The sequence below is a fragment of the Mytilus trossulus genome, chromosome 2 (genome assembly GCF_036588685.1).
Source record: "Mytilus trossulus isolate FHL-02 chromosome 2, PNRI_Mtr1.1.1.hap1, whole genome shotgun sequence".
Classification (NCBI taxonomy): Eukaryota; Metazoa; Mollusca; class Bivalvia; order Mytilida; family Mytilidae; genus Mytilus; species Mytilus trossulus.
In genome coordinates this window covers 55,047,422-55,069,835 of record NC_086374.1, presented here as the reverse complement: position 1 = coordinate 55,069,835, position 22,414 = coordinate 55,047,422, and the positions used below count along the sequence as shown (strand labels likewise).

Genomic DNA, 22,414 nt, shown 5'->3' with positions numbered 1-22,414 from the left:
TTATTAGGGACATGATACGACTAGACTTCTTAAGGAAGACAAATTCACAATCTTTGCATTCTTATAACCCATTTCAGTTCAATCGCCCATTTTTAGTGAGAGAGAATATTTAAGGTTTTAAAATTTACTAGTCAACAAAAGAAACCATACACGCCTTTAGAATCAAATCAATCAAAAAGTATTTAATATGAGGAAGGCGCTTCCTTAAATGCAAGCTTTATACTAAGACAAGGACCTCTATATAGATTGGTTGTTGGTTGTTTAACGTCTAGTGGCAAATATTTCATGCATGTTCAGAACGAATGTCCTAGGCTACATTAACGATGGGGGATAGGACCTTTATCGGGACTCCGGGATCGGGTGTTTTTAGGTCAGGATTTCGGGATTGACCCTTTCGAGATCCGGGAATTCTTTATTCGAATTTCGGGACATCGGGATTTCGTGTTTGTCCGGGATTTTGGGATTTCGTTTTTTAAGCCCGGGATTTCGGGATCAGGACCCCTCCTACACCCCCTCCCTAATTTACGTATTGTTTATGTCTAAAATTTAATTATAAGTTCAGATGGATAATGTTTAGGGAACAAACATTGAACTGGAAAAGGCAGAAGGGTTATAGTATTTTTCCTGAAAAAAATATTCTGATTCCCAAATTGATGAATAAAAAATCTGGCCTTCCTTTTCCTTAGGAGTCCCAACATTACTGTTGAAAAATGGAGGGTCCCACAATATACATGTGTTTGAATACATTTCGTAATTGATATATTAAATAATATTCTTTTGTATTGGTTGTTTATATATTATAGGCTTAAATATGTCTGTTATATTAAAACTGTTTATATGGTTTTGGATTGTATATAGGTTGTGGGACCCTAAAGTAAACGAAAGCATTATAGCACTCTTTTACTTTAGGGGTCCCAATCAAATAATCTTTATATGGTTTTTGGCTTGTATATAGGTTGTGCGACCCCTTATAATAAGTAAATCAAAGCATTATAGCACTATTTTACTTTAGGGGTCCCAATCAAATAATCTTTATATGGTTTTTGGCTTGTGTATAGGTTGTGAGTCCCCTAAAGTAAATGAAAGCATTATAGCACTCTTTTACTTTAGGGTCCAAATCAAATAATCTTTATATGGTTTTTGGCTTGTATATAGGTTGTGGGACCCCTAAAGTAAATGAAAGCATTGGAGCACTCTTTTACTTTAAGGGTCCAAGTCAAATAATCTTTATATGGTTTTTGGCTTGTATATAGGTTGTGGGACCCATAAAGTAAATGAAAGCATTATAGCACTCTTTTACTCTAGGGTCCAAATCAAATAATCTTTATATGGTTTTTGGCTTGTGTATAGGTTGTGGGACCCCTAAAGTAAATGAAAGCATTATAGCACTCTTTTACTTTAAGGGTCCAAATGTATTACAAAAAATAAAAAAAGTGAATGTTAGGTCATTTTACTAAAAGCAAATGCATTTTAAAACACCAAAAAAGATTGGAAAATTAATTAAAAAATTAATACACTTAAAACAGGTATATAGGGAACTATTTTTTTTTTATATAATAACATACCACAAACTTTTATGGACTGGGACCCCTAAAGTAAAATCCAAAAATGATGGGACCCCTATAGTAAAAGAAGGCCAAAAGTCTGTCAGGCATAGGACAAAAAAAATATTTTGAATCCAGATCTTCACCAAAAATAATTTTATCTTTCAGATATGCAAAATAAATTTAACTTTTATATATCTAAAAACATAAAAACTTCCCAAACCGCACATGTCAGTCTGTACAGTAACACAGTAGTTTTTTTTAGGTGATAATAAGGCCGTATTTGCCAATTTTTTGTGATAAACCATAAAACTAGTGTTACATTTTGACTAAATAATTTTAATTGATAGTACTGAAGGGCTTTGTTAAAAAAAAATCTGACTCGAATACAAAAACTTTTGTATTTCAGATCATCTTCAGTTTGGGAGTTCTACATCAATTTCATTTACTAATTCAGAGTCAGTTTTATGTCATTTCTTGCATATATTTTTGTTACATGTACATGATGTAGCTTTCTTTTCAAGTTTTTATATGAAAGCAAAATAAAATTGAGAATGGAAAAGGGAAATACAAGCATGTCAAAAATTTTCTTTCGAGTAAGAAGATGCACTCAATATAGGGTGTTTTAAATATTTTATCTGTAATTTGTGTATTTTCCTATGATAATGTCAATGTCAGTATCATGATAAAGAAAATATATTTGGTAAGTATATATTCCCAATTGACATGCGCCAGTGCGCTGTAAAAGGATCTTCTTTCCCTTAAATTCCAAAAATTGCACCTGATTTTTTTTCCCTCACAGAAACATGAATTATTTGGTAAATAAAATACTTGAAACTTTCAGTATTTAAATTTAGTTTAGCCTATTTGAATGTTTCACTGATTGCATGAAAATTTTAACAGAAAATGTACAAAATATAAAAAAGAAGATGTGGTATGATTGCCAATGAGACAACTATCCACAAAAGACCAAAATGACACAAACATTTACAACTATAGGTAACCATACATTTTATAAAATTGCATTATCTGCAGAATTATTGATAACTTTCCTCACAATATATTCACAAGGACATAGAACTAATATATTGTCCATGCTATTCTGATCTGAGTTTTTATTCATACATACATGTATACTGGCATGGCTGGTGCTGTTTCAAGTTGTCTTCTTTTTCTGTTTCTCAAGAAGTATTTGTTTAACCTGCTCAGTCACTATAAAGTGTTACAATTCTTATTTAGACGCAACACATAAATAGTGACCAAAAAGGTTCTGCTTTCACATGAGAGAAAATTTAAACTTTTTGCAGTTCTATTGTCCCATTAAACAAATACAACAGATATTGTGTAACGGGGTATTTTCTGGTCAAATACAACGAAAACTATTCTAGGGTTCTGTTCTTTTAATACACAATATTTAAGACCCTACAACATATAATTACAAATAATAAATATTCACATGACAAGACAGTGCATATAACATATGGGCAAAGGGGAATAACTACAATTCATATTTATTCCTTTAGATATCTATATACTGAAATAAGTCCTAAAAGCACTCAAATCTAACACTTTGGTTAACTTTCCAATACATTATTCATATGTATCTCATAATAATTAATAATTATATACATCTCAAATCTATTAATGAGTTGTCCATTTAATAAATATATTTGTATATAAAGTATACAAATTCTGACCAACATAAAGATATTACATAAACTACACTTCACATAAACAGACAATTACTTGAATAAAACATAGACAGTACAGACATTACAAATATATAAAACATAGAACACAATGCTTACCATGTATATGGTACAAAGGTCAGTGTACTAGCTGGAATATCACAGTGCTGTGTACATTAAAATCTGAGCACTACTCATTTGACAACTTGACAAGGTATCAATCCATATCCTGAATAAATACAAATATAACATTCATAAGTCCAGTGACAGGACTATTTCACCAATTAAATAAAATATACAACTACATCTAAAATATGTAGTTTCAGAGATCTGTATTATTCAAATACCAAAGTTATCTGTCTTTCACTTTTATTGTAACTTTATAATATTTAAAGTACTAGAACGTTTTATATTAAAATGTTTAATATGACTCTGTGTTTTTATAAAATGATTTAATCTTTTACTCTTTCATACTCCAAATATTCCTCCATTCAATACATACAATCAATCCTTTCACAAAGTATTAAAATGACATACTATTAGTTTGTTAATTAGAAATAAGGTTAATCAACTGACCTGAATATAAGAATATTGAAAATCCAAGAAGTATAATACAAATATCATCAATGTCAGAATTGAATATATCAAGTAGGTAATTTTCACTGCATTCCAATATGTCTGCAGTCTCAATCTACCAGAAACAATGAAAACATATAGTAAGACCTTTGGCCTAAAGATTGACCAATCAAAAGGTTAGAATTTTCCCTCCAAAATGGAGATGCACCCTTACAGAAAAATAAGGCTTCTTGCAAATATTTGCGGCAATATTGCTGCAAATAGTTGCGGCAATATTGCTGCAAATATTCATTTTTCGTATGCAAATTAGTTTTCTTGCAAACAGTTGCTGCAACATTGCCGCAACAAATTGCGGCAATATTGCGGCAAATGTTTGCGGGAAAATCAGTAGCTGTGATTGTTGCAGCAATATTGCGGCAAGTTCATTAGCTGCAATGTTGCAGCAATATTGCAGGAAAATTAATTTCTTGCAATATTGCGGCAACATTGCAGCAAATCTTTCAACAATTCAGGTGTAAAATTTGGAATTAAAAACTAAACATTTAATAATTTATGATTTAATAATAAAAAAAAAATGTCTCTGTCCTCTATAGGTTGAAAATGGTCTCTGTCCTCTATAGGTTGTCGTGTTACATCTGTGTAGCTTTTAGTTCTGTTTCTCTGTAAGTCTCACTATCCTTAAAGTTGAATTTTCTGATTTCAAAAATACTGCAAAATAAAAGTTGAAGAATTTTAATTAGTAGACATAAAAAAAATAACTAAAATTATAAAGATACACAGATATAAGTTACTACTATATAGTTTAATTTTGGGTGTAACGTGTCTTCTGATTGGCTGAGGTTATTTTGTTATCAGCCCATATACATAATTTAGTCTTGTGACTGATGTCATTAACGTTTTTTCATATTTTTTTACGGTTTTAAATGGAATTTAGTATTAAATTATAAGAAATTACTGTAATATTTTTTCTGTCTATTCAAAATAACATAACAAGTTTGGTGCTCACTGTTAAATGACTTGCTATGCACGAATTTGTTTCACTTAAAGGGTCAATGTCTAAAAGTTATTAAGTCCTTCTAGAAATTGCATATAACTATAGAATAAATTTAACCTCATTCCAGTACTAGGTTGTTATTGTTTTTTTTAATATTTGTTTTTCATTGAACTATAACATACTTGGTCTTGTCTTTCTTTAAAATGTTAATTTTTGTGATAAGTTGTGTATATATATATATGAAGCTATACATTGTTGCCATTTGTTGACAAACTTCTTATTGGCACAGTTAAATCACAGATCTCTAATTTAATACCAAACTGCTTTTATTAGAAGATTTCTTGTTTCAATATAAGTAATGTTATTTCTAAAACATACAGTAATTAAAAGATTTAAAAAAATATCTCCTGTCTTACACAATTTTGATAATATTCATGTGCATAAATCTATTGTCTAATACTTTTGCCAACTCTATTAAATTAAGAAGACTCTTTATTTATCACTATTTGAACTGTTTTAAAAAGAGCATGCACTTATTCAAAATGGTGGACATTCAACTCCATTTTACTTACCAAAAGATGTTGTCCAAATTGTGTGTAAACACCAATCTTCCTGAATCCAAGAGTCATGTCAACTGAAGGCTATCATCTGCATTACCCAGTGTCAATAGAATCAATTGGATCTTTTGGAACTAACATGTCTAAATCCATTGTAAAATTCATATTACTTTGTTCCTGATAGAAGACTCTTTGTTTGTTGTATGCATGTCCATGTCCAGTTCAAATTTTGAATATATGTATCAAGGTTGCTTAGGGTATTGTTTCAATGTGATCCCTTTGAAATTTGCCCATAAATATAAATATCCATTGCCTAAATCTTGAATATTTGTTATTTATTATAATAAATAAATAATTATAAATACATTTTTTTTTTATCTTTGGTGTTATAATTTATAATGGAAATATATACAAACAAGAAATGCTCTGCCCTTAATTTGGCCTCAAACTCTGTGTACATTAATTTATGGTACGTCCTGTCTTTACCACTCCACAGATAATGAAAACCAGATGTGCATGGCACATTACATTTCTATCACCAGCTCATATTACTAATTGAGATGAGAAAGATAATTTGTGTATAAATAATTTTAAAATAATGATACTAGAAATTAAACTGCAGGTGAGGCTAAATTCATTTGATGGAAAATATTAGAATTAAAAATATTGTTTATAGAAAGATGTCACAAAAAAGTGACAAAAAGGCATAATAATACATATAGAACAAAAAGTATTATGACTCAATTATTTAGATTAAATTTGTTGAAATGAATACCAAAGTATTTTTTCCTTACAAAATATCTAAAATTGTGATAAACATGCAGTTTAGGAATTCTTTATAAGCATTAATTGTTATTTGAAGATTATTTCAAATAAATTATTCAAATATCCAGATTTATCTGAGTAAAATAAAGTATGACCATAACAAATTAAGATAATTTGAAGTAATTCCATTACCGAATGTTCAAAGAAACCATACGTTGTGTATTATTTGAACTTTTTAAACATCTTTAAAAATGTAATATTTTAAAATGCTTGAAATATTGGTGCATTACTACATGTCTGACATTATTAAAGAAACTTTTCTTGCAAAATTGTTGCAAATAGTCATTCCTTAAATAATAAAAGAAAAGGTTCCTGCAACTTTCTGGCAAACAAATTCTTTCTTGCAACATTGCAGCAAACTTGCTGCAATTTTCTTGCAAACAAATTTTGTTGCAGTAACATTGCGGGAATATTGCAGGTAGCTGCAACAACCTGCAACTTTCTTGCAAACAGTTCTTGCAAACAAATTTGTTTGCCGCAATATTGCCGCTATATTGTTGCAATATTGCAGCAAACTTTTCATTTCTGTAAGGGCACTCAAAATATGGTGTTTTAAACATTTTATCTGTAGTCTGTGCATTTTTCCTATGATGTACATGTACTTCTTGATAATGTTGATGTGAGTATCATGATAACAAAGAAAATATATTTGGTAACCGTAAGTATATATTCACAATTGACATGTATGCACCAGAGCGTGAAAAGTATCTTCTTTCCCTTTAATTCCAAAATTGCACATGATTTTTTTTCTCTCACAGAAACACATGAGTTATTTGGTAAATAAAACATTTGTCAATGTTTGAAACTTTCAGTAATAAAAATTCAGTTTAACTTTGATTGAATGTTTCACTGATTGTGTGAAAATTTTAACAGCAATGTACAAAACACTTGAATAAATTGCATTATCTGCAGAATTATTGATAACTTTCCTCACAATAAATTCACAAGGAAATAGAACTAACACATTGTCCATGCTATTCTGATCTGAGTTTTATACATACATATAAAGGCATGGCTGTGCTGTTTCAAGTTGTCTTCTTTTTCTGTTTCCTAAGAAGTATTTGTTTAACCTGTTCAGTCACTATAAAGTATTACAATTCTTATTTAGACGCAACACATAAATAGTGACCAAAAAGGTTCTGCTTTCACACGAGAGGAGCTAGAAAAAAATTAAATGTACACATTTTCAATAGTTAGTAGGACTTACTATCATATGGAATTAAGAAGATATGTACATGTAGTTCGAGACTTCTGCTGAATAGAAATATTATGTGGGTCTACCTGTGCCTGTTTTCAAATCAGTCCATATTGAATTTTAAAGGATCCAAAATTAAAATATGTTTGAATTCAACTGACATAAAAATAATTGGTGTTATTTATATGCTCAATATACATCTGCGGTCGTATCAGGCTGTGCATGGCAAAGCATTTTATTGCCTTTAGGTTTGTACTTTTTTTTTGGGTCATGAAAATAAATTTGCTATCATGAGAATACCCTAATTTTACCTAAATTGTCAGTTTTTTTTACCAAACTTTTTTTTATGTACCAGACAAAAGTTTATTCTGTGCTTATTTTGTAGACTTCCCTTGTTTACAATAGAGTTATACCAATTTAATTTTGAGTCCATGTAGAGTCATTGAAAAACTAGTTTGAAATAACGTCCAAACAATCCATGATCCTGTAATGAGACCAGTACCCAAATTCCATACATCTTTACATGTATGGTTAATTTCAAATCCTTTAAACTGGGATATAAAAAGAGATTTTGTTTTATTTCATGCTGTAACTATTATTTTTGGAAGAAAAGGATGTTCATGGTAACACATTTAATTTGCTCATTTTATTGGAACCCAATTGAACCTTTCCATAGATTCACCTGATAGTTACCTGTCCATTTAAACTTTTTGCAGTTCTATTGTCCCATTGAACAAATACAACAGGTATTGTTCTCTGTATAGTTTATAGTCACTCAGACCCTTAAATTTCTTCTAAGAGAAATCTATCACTTATTAATTAATGTACCAGAGTAAAAAGATGATAATAAGATTATTTCACATGGTGAAACAAAACTTGTAAGTTTTTTGAAGGTATTTTTTGTTGAATAGGTGCAATTTGGTTACTGAGTACAATTTTTGTACTGTGATGTTATATCATAAATGTGTACTGCTAAAAAGGTTGAAATGTGAACCTGATAGTGATATAGTGATAAAGTACTTGGTAGAGTGAAAATGTTTTGATCAGGGATAAACTGATGCATAAAATATGCAGGCGACTGCTGCAGCTTGAATTTTAAAGGATGGAGCCCACATTCTTCCAAGTAACATGCCCTATATACACATCATGGTTTATTCTCATGGGTTATCATAATAACTCCATCTTCCCATAAAATCCAATTTTGGACAATATTGAAGCATACAATATATACAGTAGTCAGCAATGGTCAGTTCTAAATGTACTACTCAGACTCAAGTCTCCTTTTGTGATTAAACTTAGAGAGAGAAAACAAAACAGTTTCCATTTCCTGGGACTGTATAAGGTGTGACATAATCAATGAAAAGATGTCTTGAGAGTTTGCCATTTAGAAAGTACAGAATAAGAAGATTGTGAATTATTTGAATGTTTTAACTTTTGTTAAGTTTTGAATTAGTCTGTGGACTACCAAAGGATCCAGAGGGAGACCCTTTTCTTGGGGGGAAAAATGATGATTATATAGGGAATAACTGAAGCATGACTGGAGCGCCTCGTCAGCCCCCCCCCCCCTTTTATGAAAAATGCTGGATTTGCCATTGACTACATGAATAACCGTGATCACATTCAACTGTATAATTATCACTGTTCCTTGTTGTGGGGAATAATGATATGTGGCAGATGAACATAAGGAGTCATGGTCAACCAGTGCACCGGAGTTTACCCCGCATGCCCGACATGGTCAATTTTTAAAAAGAAATGCGAAATATATGAGGGTCATATATTGCTTGCAGAGTTTTTTTTCTGTGTTCCCACGGCTGGACGGAACTTTTACGCTAAATATGTTATCGTTAACTATGATTTTGTGACTTTTGAATGAAGTACCTGTGATTATTTAGGACATTTGCTTTGACCTCACTGATAATGGAATGTTGAAGCAGACGAAACATGGCGTCGGATGTTGTTGTCATAACTTCGGTAATTTCCGTGGTACAATAAAATTTAAATAAGCTACACAAGTAGCCAACATTTCTGAATTCTTGTTTTTGCAAACAAATAAAAATTCATGTCGTATTTAACATCGAATTTGTTCCGTTCTGCCTGTTTTTACAAGATCGCGATTGAACGAGAATTTTGGCAGCCATTAATAAAAAATAATCGTACGAGATTTAACGAGAGTGACGATACTTTTCAGATGGGTCGACTAGCAAGAGTTATCGTTCTTTGTCCCAAAACGATGCTTCTACCATAAGTGCCAGCATAGCTGGCATAATATAAAACTTTTTAGATGCACTATTTTAAAAACTCTTCAAATTCCATGTATGTGCATATCATTATATAAAATCAAAACCTGTCGGAAAGAAACTAAATTCAGCGTAAATGACAACAGGATTCAAAATATTTTTTGCGAAAATTTGGATTAAAATCGACACAAAACTTTCTGAGTATTTTAAAATTTCAAATTTGTTTAAAAATATTCAATTTGCTAATCAAATTCTGTTCATGTTGTAAGTTATGGGTTGAAATATTGTTTTTTAATTATTTTTTTTGGTGAAAAAAGTGTTTTTTGAAACTTGAAAATCAATGTTTAAGATATGAAAATACCACACTGTAAATTTGGAAGCTTTCAGATTAGTTTTAATTTTGATACCGTGTAATTGAATTCCACTTTACATATACTGTATATGGTAAATGAAAGGATAATATCAGATTATTACATGGCATTTTTCATATCGCATGAATTACCAGCCCTAGGTTCAATATCAGCCCAAGAGCCGCATGGCTCGAGGGCTGATATTGACCGAGGGCTGATAATACATGCGATATGAAAAATGACATGTTATGATCTTTTTATCATATGCTTCAACGATGGAGAAAAATCACAGATTCATATATTGATCTTTTTACGTGGTTCCCAAATAGAAGTTCAAAGAGTGAAAAGTTCACGGACGTTGGACCCCAAATTTAGTACATTCGATATGAAATCTTTCTATCATACAGTATGCCTCAACAGAGAAGATAAACATTTAAATTTTGACGAAACGACAAAAATTAATTCAAAAAAATACATAATGAACACTGTTTGGAATAGTCAACTTTTTTGTAAAGAAACTTTCTATATTATGTTTGAAACTTTAAAAAAATGCATTTATTTTATAATTTGATTGGGTTTTATTTTTTTTTTAATTATTTTACAAAATATACTTTCCAGTATCCAAATAATTGTTTTGTACACTACTTTGTAATGTTTTTCAGTGAAAACGTAGGATTGAGGTGTATTTTCCGGAATTTGCCGAGTTTCACCGGAATGCCATGCGATAACGTTACGGAAAGGCATGTGATAACACTCGTAGCATGTGATAAACTTATCATATCAGCCCGCTAAGCACCAATTCGAAAAATATGGAATTTACGTTAATTTAATGCTATTATCATGCAGTAAAAATCATATGTTATTTAGTCTAAGTATATGATAATAGATATAGGAAGATGTTGTGTGAGTGCCAATAAGACATCTATTCATCCAAATAACAATTTATAAAAATAAACCATTATAGGTCAATGTATACATTTTACCGATTTCTTAGGAGGCCGAATTTCGTTTTACAAATAAACGAAGAAACTGCATGATTTTTAAAAACAAATTGTTGGCAAACAATGTCTTTTTTACCTTTAAATGAGAGGTTGGCATCATTGGTTGGAACTTCTGTTTTCAAAATTGTCGTTTTTGTAAAATTTGTCAACAAAAAAAATCATGACGGCATGGAAGCAAAATATTGTTGTTTGTAAACGGATTTATAATTTCTGGGTCATTCAGTATCACCATCTTTAATACTGGTCGTATATAATGAAAACTTCATCTTGAATTCGACAAAACAAAACAGTCCTGTAGTGTTTCTTTTGTTGACCAGTATATAGTGGCCTGCTCAATCTTTGCTTTTTAATAGCGACCTTGTTTTTTTTTACTACTTTAATCTCCGGTTTAGGGTAGAGTTTGTTTACAGCATTATAGTTTATCAAAATTGTTTTTTGATAGTAAATTGTGAAATCGCTAGTTACGTAGTAAAACAATTTTTATATATTTCGTAAAATATACATATATTTTTGTACTTAGATACACTGGTTTCACAAAAATATGGCTTGGGAACAGACTTAATGTCAATGACAATTCATAATATAGTTATATGTGGGAGATTGAAGATCAAACGTCGAGTAGTCTTATTGGCTACCTGATGTTCGGTTTGACCTTTTTAATTGTATAAACTTCAAGATTGTAACAGCTTAATCTAAGTAGACTGATAATTGATTCATTCAACATCACAATCATATATACTGATGAAGGATATCTGTTATCCGAAATATTTATAAATAATTACATTTATAGTTCCTTTTTGTGTTATTAGTGTTGTTATGTACACTTTTTAGGCGTTTATATATATATATATATTTGGAAGGCCATATAATTTACTCTCAATTTAAGATTGACTCTTGAATTTTAAGAGACAATATAGGATGAACGGATCATATAAACCGGAGGGAAAATATGATACATGCCCAAACAAAAAATATAAACGAGTCTAAATTGAAAACTACGTTCAAACCTATGATTGCGTTGGATAAAAACTGCAATTTTTATACGTGTGCATGTCAACAAATTTCGTTGTAGAAGGGTCTAAAAACAGCACAAACAACTAAACGAGTCTTAATTGAAAACTACGTTCAAACCTATGATTGCGTTGGATAAAAACCGCAAATTTTATACGTGTGTATGTCAAACAAATTTCGTTGTACTTACTTACTTACTTACTGCCCGGTATGCCATCGGCATGTAGGGCAGCAACAAAGGTTCTCCATTTCTGTCTGTCTTTGGCCATCTTTTCTACTGTCACCCATGTTTTGTTCATGGTCTTCAGTTCTCCTTCTACAGTACGCCTCCATGTGTTTTTTGGTCTTCCTCGCTTACGCCTTTCTTCTGGGGTCCGATGTCATGCTGTTCTAGTGATGGAATTACTATCTCTTCTGATGACATGTCCAATCCATTTCCAACGCCTTCTCAAATTTCGTTGTAGAAGTGTCTAAAGCAGCACAAACAACATTTTCCAAAAGACCCAAAAAGTGAAAAGTATATTTAAACAAAACGCATTTGACTAACAAGTTAAACAACTGATGTTCTTTAACCCTGCTGACTGCCATTTGCGATTGCCTAATAAAATTGATCACAAGATGTAACAAAATGGATCTTCATATAAATTTAATACTAAACAGAATTATTTTTTTGTTAACTTGTGGCCACGATGTTTATATATACAATTGTGCAACGTATGGAGAGGATTTTCTCACCCTGACTGAGATCACTTTCACTTTTTGATGGGATTCGTTCTGTTTAGTCTTTTGTTTTTCTGCGTATAGTGTACTGAAGTTTTTCTGTTTTTTCTTTGTTTTTGTATCGCCATGGTTTTGTCAGTTCATTTTCTACTTAATTTGAGTTTGAATGTCTCTTTGGTATCTTTCTACTCTTGCTTACCATTACGCTAGTGTGTGATTTCTTCTCACGTTTAATTTATTCATCTCTCGGGTTTGTATTTTACTTTTGAAAATCGTCTTCATGAGATATGCTAGTTTAGTTACGACCTTTTGTTTTGTTTTCTAAATCCCTTCATCACTCTAATACAATTGATCTTGGAAACAAACTGTGAAAAAAGATTTACACCTTAACAGTATAACATGTACTAATCATTGCATAGACGTAAAGTAAATTTTGTACTATAAGTATATGCCTCATTTTTTTCAATTATTGAAGATTTTAAATTCCCAATTAACCTTTAAAAATGAAAACAACGGGTTATGAGTTTCAGGCATTAACACCTTTATATCTATTGAAATTTTGAATATGTTTGAATATCAAATTTAGAAAACAAAATGAGATGAAAATTCATTAAATGTTAAGTGAAACATCCGTTTCAAGGATGAAACAATTTTATAGTACTTTTAAAACTTAAAGTGTTAATTCGTATCTGAGGAAAAACAGTGAACATAGTGTTCCATGTAGTACAAAAAGTGTTATGAGTTCGTACCTGCCATCTAACCAGCGGGATAGTATGACGTTAATACATCACGGAAGTTCATTTTAAATTCTAAATTCAAGGATATGTGCTCAACAGAGTGTCAAAGAGTAAGCAATCATGTCAAGTCAACATCCCATCTCAGTGTAGGGCCTCCTCTAAGTATTCTACGTTCCTAGTTTGCATTGGCGACCTAAACAACTCAAAATACTTAACCGTCAATTATCGTTTTATCTCATTCTAATTAATCTACATATATCTCTGCGCTTTTGTAGTTCCCTTATTTAAATAAAAACAATAACTTTTGTAATAAAGCATAAACTGGAATTTATTACTTTTCAGTGTAACAAGCTTTTCTGGGTGTTTAAAAAAGTTGCTTGCTTTCGATTGTCATTTCGATTCGATTGATTGTTTAAGAAATTTAGATACACGCCACTACACCCTCATACAATATTATCATAAAGAAGTTATTTATTTTATAAAACGTCCCTTGAAATATCTGATTACAGGGTGCGTGATGTCGAGCCCTATGATGTAAAAAAAAAAGACGAAGATATGCTAAATAAAAAAGATACTTTACACTGTTATTAGTTGATTAAACTACTAGTATATTTTTTCCTCTGCGTAAAAGATAACATGTATGTACTACAGGTTGTTTGTATTTCTGACGGAACCCATTGCGGCCTTTGATAGAATATATGTTCATGAGTAATAGTTCTCAGTTTAAGGACAAACTCAATAAGGATCCGAAAATTCCACCTTATTGTTAAAGCTAAAGAATTCCAAAATCCGACAGGGTAAATTTAACAAGAAGAGCTTACTTTAAATAAATCTAATAATAACAGCATATAATGTCTTTTTCTATATAGATTAGGATAAACTCATGATATTTATTCAAAGATTTAAATTGTGTAGAACAGACGCGTGTTTTGTTAGCAAAATATTCGCCAGTAACGCTCAAAGAACAAAAGATTTATAAGATAAATTCTTATATTTCAGTTTCACACGGAAATATTAAAAGAAAAGTTTAAGACAAAAGAAAATTTTATTCTTTTCATATTGTATATTTTGTAATGCATAAATAATTAAGTCATTGTTTTCGTGACTATGATTTAATCTAAATACTACTTAATTCTTTAGAGATAGAAGGTTTGTACTTTTATAATTTGACCTTACCTGTAGAATATTTAAAATACTAATAAAATACCAAAATTAAAGTTCCAAGGTGATGTTGGTAATCAATTTCAAAGGGTGAGATATGATGAATGAAAACGAAATCATCCATTTAATAAATTGATTATTGAAGAATATCAATCAAACACTGAAGCTAGATTTGGCAATATTATTTTTTAATTTCCCTATGGTGATTTTTGCCTCTGTTTTGTCGACAGCGGGGAATTAAATCCAGGCATTTAAATAGGTGATTCGGATTTAATATATTAGCCTAATTATTTAAAAATTGACAACAACGTAAACTTTCATTAAAACCACCCGACGGCACCTCCAAAAAAACCCTTCAACCTCAATTGTCATGACTATATAAGTGAAATTCTTAAAATACGTAATTCTTCCCGAAGATTCCGATGCGTCCTTTTTATTGTAAGACATTTTTAAAAATACATTCCAGATAATGATTCTTACGAAATTAAACGTCATCTAAAAGTATCCAGCCACGCCATGCTTCTTCGCTGTTTTGCAATATTCAAAATACAAATTAAACTTCAAAATATGAAATTTTGCTTGGATACTGATTATGTAAGGTATATATGAAATATTGGTCACACGCCAAAACGACATTTACCCGACAAAACTACAAATCAAAACACATCTAGAAATGCAAAATGATACAGTTCTACTTGCAGTTTTGATGAAAAAAGGGTTTCAGAAGAAATACATGTAAGTCAGGTAAGGATCATGTGTTCGCTTTGAATTGCCTAATTTAGGACTGGAAATAAACATTTGCTACCTTTGTTGATCTGAAAAAGCCTTCGATTATGTAGAAAGGAATTTATTACAATACAAACTACAATTAATCAGAATTGACGCTAACATGTATAGTACTATGTCTCGCTTATCTATTGCAGTAGAACTGAGACTACTGTTATATTGTCAGAGTAGAATCATGTGTCTGCGTAAGTATCATTATATAAAATTTGTTTCAGGGTTCAATTTGTGTCCGACAAAGGAATAATTTATCGTTTAATTTGTTTGCTCTTTTTGTCAGCGATTTAGCTACTGCAGTCAAAGGCGAAGAGATCGGAATACCCTGTGTAAATAAGAAAATCAGTCTTATGTACGCTGTATTACATATTCAAATTTTCCAATCACACTGTATCTTAGCTGTATGTCACAGGGTCAACTGAACAGAATTATTTATTTACTTGCCATTTAATAAAGTAACCGAAACATATCGAAATCACTTGTGTACATAAATTTAGACAAGTTGTAACCGAAAAAGTAGTGTTTGTCACATTCTGTTAACTAGATGAATGATTAACAGCCTACATTATACATTATGAAATATGTGAATCAATTCACAACTATGTGAATTAAGAAAAGTAATCAAATAATATCGTTTATTAGATACGGCACCAATAAAGGTATACCTGACTATGTAGTATATATAGATGTCAAGTGTTTTGCTTCTAACTTCAGTGGAATCAAACAAGTGATAGTAAAACATTAGTCAACAAAAATACCGAACTCCTAGGAAAATAGAAAAACCAAAAGCCAAAACGTCAAACAAACGGAAAACAACTGTCATATTCCTGACTTGCAGGCATTTCCTTATGTAGATAATGGTGTTTTCACCTTGGTTTACAGCTATCCAAACCTCCCATTTGTTTTTATCTGTTTGCAGCATGTTTTGTAATTATTAGGGACATGATACGACTAGACTTCTTAAGGAAGACAAATTCACAATCTTTGCATTCTTATAACCCATTTCAGTTCAGTCGCCCATTTTAAGTGAGAGAGAATATTTAAGGTTTTAAAATTTACTAGTCAACAAAAGAAACCATACACGCCTTAAGCATCACATTAATCAAAAAGTATTTAATATAAAACAAATTTAGATGCACTATTTAAAAAACTCTTCAAATTCCATGTATGTGCATTTCATTATATAAAATCAAAACCTGTCGGAAAGAAACTAAATTCAGCGTAAATGACAACAGGATTCAAAATTTTTTTGGCGAAAATTTGGATTAAAATCGACACAAAACCTTCTGAGTACTTTAAAATTTCAAATTTGTTTAAAAATAATCAATTTGCTAATCAAATTCTGTTCATGTTGTAAGTTATGGGTTGAAATATTGTTTTTTAATTATTTTTTTTGTGAAAAAAGTGTTTTTTGAAACTTGAAAATCAATGTTTAAGATATGAAAACACCACACTGTAAATTTGGAAGCTTTCAGATTAGTTTTAATTTTGATACCGTGTAATTGATTTCCACTTTACATATACTGTATATGGTAAATGAAAGGATAATAGATATAGGAAGATGTTGTGTGAGTGCCAATAAGACATCTCTTCATCCAAATAACAATTGATAAAAACAAACCTTTATAGGTCAATGTATACATTTTACCGATTTCTTAGGAGGCCGAATTTCGTTTTACAAATAAACGAAGAAACTGCATGATTCTTAAAAACGAATTGTTGGCAAACAATGTCTTTTTTACCTTCAAATGAGAGGTTGGCATCATTGGTTGGAACTTCTGTTTTCAAAATTGTCATGACGACATGGAAGCAAAATATTGTTGTTTGTAAACGGATTTATAATTTCTGGGTCATTCAGTATTACAATCGTTAATACTGGTCGTATATAATTAAAACTTCATCTTGAATTCGACAAAAAAACAGTCGTGTAGTGTTTCTTTTGTTGACTAGTATATAGTGGCCTCCTCAATCTTTGCTTTTTAATAGTGACCTTGGTTTTTTTCTACTTTAATCTCCGGTTTAGGGTAGAGTTTGTTTACAGCATTATAGTGTATCAAAATTGTTTCTTGATAGTAAATTGAGAAAGCGTTAGTAACGTAGTAAAACAATTTATATAAAATTCGTAAGATATACATATACTTTTTGTACTTAGATACACTGGTTTCACAAAAATATGGCTTGGGAAAATACTTAATGTCAATGACAATTCCTATTATAGTTATATGTGGGAGATTGAAGATCAAAAGTCGAGTAATCTTATTGGCTGATCAATTATCACTGGCGTGGATACAATATTAAGTGATAATTGCCTCTTCATTTAAAGAAACGTTTGTCAGTTGAAAATCTATTTGATGAGCATCAACATGGATCAGGTAGGTTCAAGTAGTTTTTTGTTTAATATTTGGCTTGATATCTGTTTACCTGTTCATAATTTCTTTTCGATTTGTGTCAATCTTGGGTACCATAAGCGGTTTTGCATATTATCATAGCGGTTTTGCATATTATCATAAGTTTCATGAATAATTTAAAAATATGTCTTTTTTGTATTTGTAGTGTCAGGATAAAGAGATGATGCTTAAAGCTGTTGCACAGAGGAAGATAAAACTTGTCAAATTACTTCTTGATGGAGGAGTAGATGTGAACTTTCAAGGATATGATGGCAAAACACCATTGATTGTGGCATGTAGTTTTCTGCATCAAAACGAGGATAGCGATTCCATAATTACGCTCATCAATCTTCTTATTAAAGGCGGTGCTAACGTAAATGTCCAGGATATGAAGGGTCGAACTGCACTTATGTATGCTGTACGTCATGTTCTGGCAACTGATATCATTCAACTGTTATTAGACAACGGTGCAGATCCAAACATACTTGATGATGAAGGACGAAATACGTATTATTTTATCAGAAGAAATATATGGCCTAGATATAAAAGCATATTGAGAAAGTATTTGAGATCACAACATGACACCCTAGTCAATGAAAATAACCGTCACAATCATGGTTTGCAGCAGGTAAATGACTACCACATGTTATATCATGAGATCTCACATAGCAATGACACTCAATCAATAGTGACCAGTACTTTAGACAATATTCATCGACGAGCATCAGATTCGTTTGCATCAGGTCATCCAAATAAAGTCAAACTTTTGCCTAAGCGCAAATGCAAATCTTTTTCTTATAAATCTGGGATCGTTTGTAATTTGATTCATGAAGAAAATGAAAACGATAATACAATGGAAGGGCATATTGAAGAGTTCCGTAAAGGCAAACAAAATAAGCACCATTTTAATGATGATAATAATCAGTTGTATATAAATAAAACCGATTACCAAACTGCCAGCACGAACAAACAGTTTCTTACGACTTTAGCTGGCAAAACAACATCGAACAACTTATCAAAAAGTGAAAATTGTTTGAAATCCAGAAAAGACCATTTGCAGCACTGTGTTTCAGATGTTGACAAAACAATAGTGAAGACCGGTATAAAAGGCATACCTGTAAAGTTACCGCCAATTTCCTAGCGTTAGTGTTATATATTTGTATACTGTAACAGATTCATTGTACAAGTGTTTTTATTTTGACTATTGAATTAAATATATTCTGAACAAAATTTTCGTATTCATCTTTAATTCATTCATATTTTCTGTGTTATATTTGCAAAGATGCTCGCAGACATCAAAGGCATGGTATAAAAAATACATGTATTAGAGTACATTATAGGATACATCAATCCATAAACCTTAACAAAAAATAAAACTGTTTTGTAAATTTTTTATCTCTTATCTTTTCCATACACATATTTCATTGCATTGAAGTCTAACCTACACTTTTAAATTGATCATTATTTCAGTAGACTGTTGAGAACAAAACTTGAGATGACAAATGGGGATAACCTCAAAGTTTAATTGTATATTATCACTTTTGATGCATCATAATTCCTGCAGTCTACTCTTCCATCGAAAATATATATATTTATGAGATTTAATGACATCGATCAACTAAATATTGTATAGATGAGCATCGCCTTTAAATGGAACACATAACTCTCATTTGATAGATATAGGAAGATTTGGAATGAGTGCCAATGAGACAACTCTCAATTCAAGTAACAATTTATAAAAGATAAACCAAGGTACGGCCTTCAACATGGAGCCTTAGGTTACACCGAACAGCTTTTATACTTGAATCTTACCCGTCGGATTCCTTATACTTAAGTTATCTTTTATTGGTCCTTAGACTTTATTCTAACATGACGTCCTTCCAACGCTTTGAGTACACACCCGTGGTAAAATTGAATAAATTGCTTGGGCTGTTCCGATCGTACTCCCACGTCATATGCTTTTTTATGAATTAGCTACCCCACGTCATAGAATGATGACGTCAAAGTATAAGCATTTTACGGGACAATACACACTTGTGAAACCGAAAATCATCACAACAAGCGTAAACAAATGATGCTAAAATGTTTTATTATGCCATTGTTTGTATACATTTAAGACAAATTAGAAAAGTTATCATTTAAAATCATCCAAACCTATCTAAATACGTTATTGTAAATAGTTTGCTCCGTTCTTTTACGTCAATTTAATAGTGCGTTTATTTATGGGAACGGCACATAATGGCTTCACCTAGGGCGCTTCGATCCAAAAGAATTGCCGTATTTGTTCTATCAGAATCAAAATAATTCATGGGGGCTTGAATATATTTAGATTTTACCACGGGTTGCCTTTTTTGCCGATATTTTACCCCTCGCTATTGCTCTGGGTAAAATATTTGTCACAAAGGGCCAACCCGTGGTAAAATTCCGATATATTCAAGCCCCCATGAATTATTTCTTTATTAGATACCTTTACTCTAAACCATTGAAAAGAATAAAATATTTGAGTTTCAATGACTTAGCTAATTTATTTAAAAGTGGGTGAAAATACTTTGAATCTGAAATGTAGATATGCATGAAAAGTTATAAAGTGCTTTATTACTTGACCTTTTCTAGACTTAAGCTGTAAAACTTTAATTAATGGAATTCATCCTTGACCTTCACTTCCTACGTCACTTAAAGTACTGGATTATTAAGGTCGTTTTTTAAATTTCAAAGTTCACATAAGGTTTGATCACTTGAATAATTCATCTGCGGCGAATGGCTCACATAAGGGACAAAAGCAGGTTTAAAAACAACATAAATATCATCAAAAGATACAAATCAAGGTTAAAAAAATGAAGAAATTGATTTGACTTGATTTTTTGTGTTTAAGGATGTTCGCTTCTCTGTTTAAAAATAACAAGCTTTTGGAAAGACTGTTATAAATTGATACTAGTAGGTAAATAAAGAAATTAACAAAGCAGAAAAAAATGGAGGGTCCGTGTGCTTGTTTTCGAGATATAAGCCATTGAAAATTTGGCGGGAAATAATTCTCTCTAGATTTTTCTTTCACTTTGTATTGGCACCTTTCTGTTTAAAAAACTATGAAAAATAACAAGGATTTTATAAGATATTGAAATATGGCTTTTTAAACAATAAGTAATTAAAAGATGAAAAGAAAAGTAGGGGTAAGTGGGCATTTGTTTTTAATGTTGATACATGGATAAAACCAGAGGATACCGAAAATCTGGCAAAATTGAAAAAATAGAGGAGCAAACATCCTTAAAAGCCACTTTAAAGCTCCGCTTTTGGGGTATTTAGTGGTGGCCAGTTTTAATTGGTGGAGGAGGCCTGAGTTACAGGAGAAAACTACCGACCTTCGATAAAAAGATTGGAGTCGAGTTCATCTCACAACCTCAGTGTTTTCTGGCTAGTGATTGGAATAGTAATTGCTGAGACCAATCGGTCACCGATGCCCTTTATGAAGAATTTTGTTGCATTTAAAAAGAGCTATAACAGATGCTCAGACAGGGTATGCGTCTTGTGCTATCCAATATATCTTGTGTATCAATTTTGAAATCAAGATTTCATAACGTCATCAGCAGACTATCTATAATAGTATTTTTCATTACAATTCATTACAATGCAATAAAGGAAACAAGAGTAAGATCAACGGATGATATGACAATAAACAGGGTAAATTTCACGTAATTGAACATGTCATTATACTCAAGTGTACAATGGATGATATGACAATAAACAGGGTAAATTTCACGTAATTGAACATGTCATTATACTCAAGTGTACAATGGATGATATGACAATAAACAGGGTAAATTTCACGTAATTGAACATGTCATTATACTCAAGTGTACAATGGATGATATGACAATAAACAGGGTAAATTTCACGTAATTGAACATGTCATTATACTCAAGTGTACAATGGATGATATGAAAATAAACAGGGTAAATTTCACGTAACTGAACATGTCATTATACTCAAGTGTACAGGTAAAAAGAAGTCCAAAGTTGACAACCAAGTATATAACTTCTATCGTCAATCTGTTTTCAAAATTTCTGTATCTTTTATACAGAAAAATAGCGATCTCAAGATAACATTGATATAGTTTCATAAGTTTCTTGTTGACTTTAAATGTCTTGGAAAATACTTTTCATTTCCTTGATACTACTGATGATTTGATAAGGTGCGAAATTAACCAAATATGTTATGAATTAAATTTGGAATATACAGTTCATGTACAAACTTAGACAGTTTTGTTCCAAAGATGCTGTTTTAAAACCAAAAAATGTAAAGTCATAAGTATTCAAAAGGAGGGAAATTCAATCAACAAATTATAAAAGGACGTAACAATCAGCTTAAGATACAATTTTTTTTATCACCAACAAATGTTGCATCATTGTCACATAAAAAGTTACCGAGGTTTTATTCAAATTTCTCAAAAATGTAAACGTCATGTCAACCAAAAAGAAAATAATGAAAGGAATAAGAATAAAAAAGCAGTCTAACACTACATATAAATCATGATAACTACCAAAAACAGGGAGTGATCTTTAAATAGATTTCAATCAACATTTATGTCTAAGAGGTGTATAGTGTTTATAATTAAGGAACAGAAAATCCGGAAGCAGCTGTCTCGGTTTATAAAAGG

General features: G+C 31.1%; 1 long non-coding RNA gene across 1 annotated transcript; it reads right to left on the bottom strand.

Moving 5' to 3' along the window:
• Positions 1 to 2,878: 2,878 nt before the first annotated feature.
• On the bottom strand, positions 2,879 to 9,496 carry LOC134705244 (uncharacterized). Its single transcript, XR_010105505.1, has 3 exons — positions 9,258 to 9,496; positions 3,353 to 3,461; positions 2,879 to 2,966 (listed from the first exon to the last, which is right to left on the bottom strand). It is a non-coding gene; the product is annotated as an uncharacterized LOC134705244 (long non-coding RNA).
• Positions 9,497 to 22,414: the final 12,918 nt, after the last annotated feature.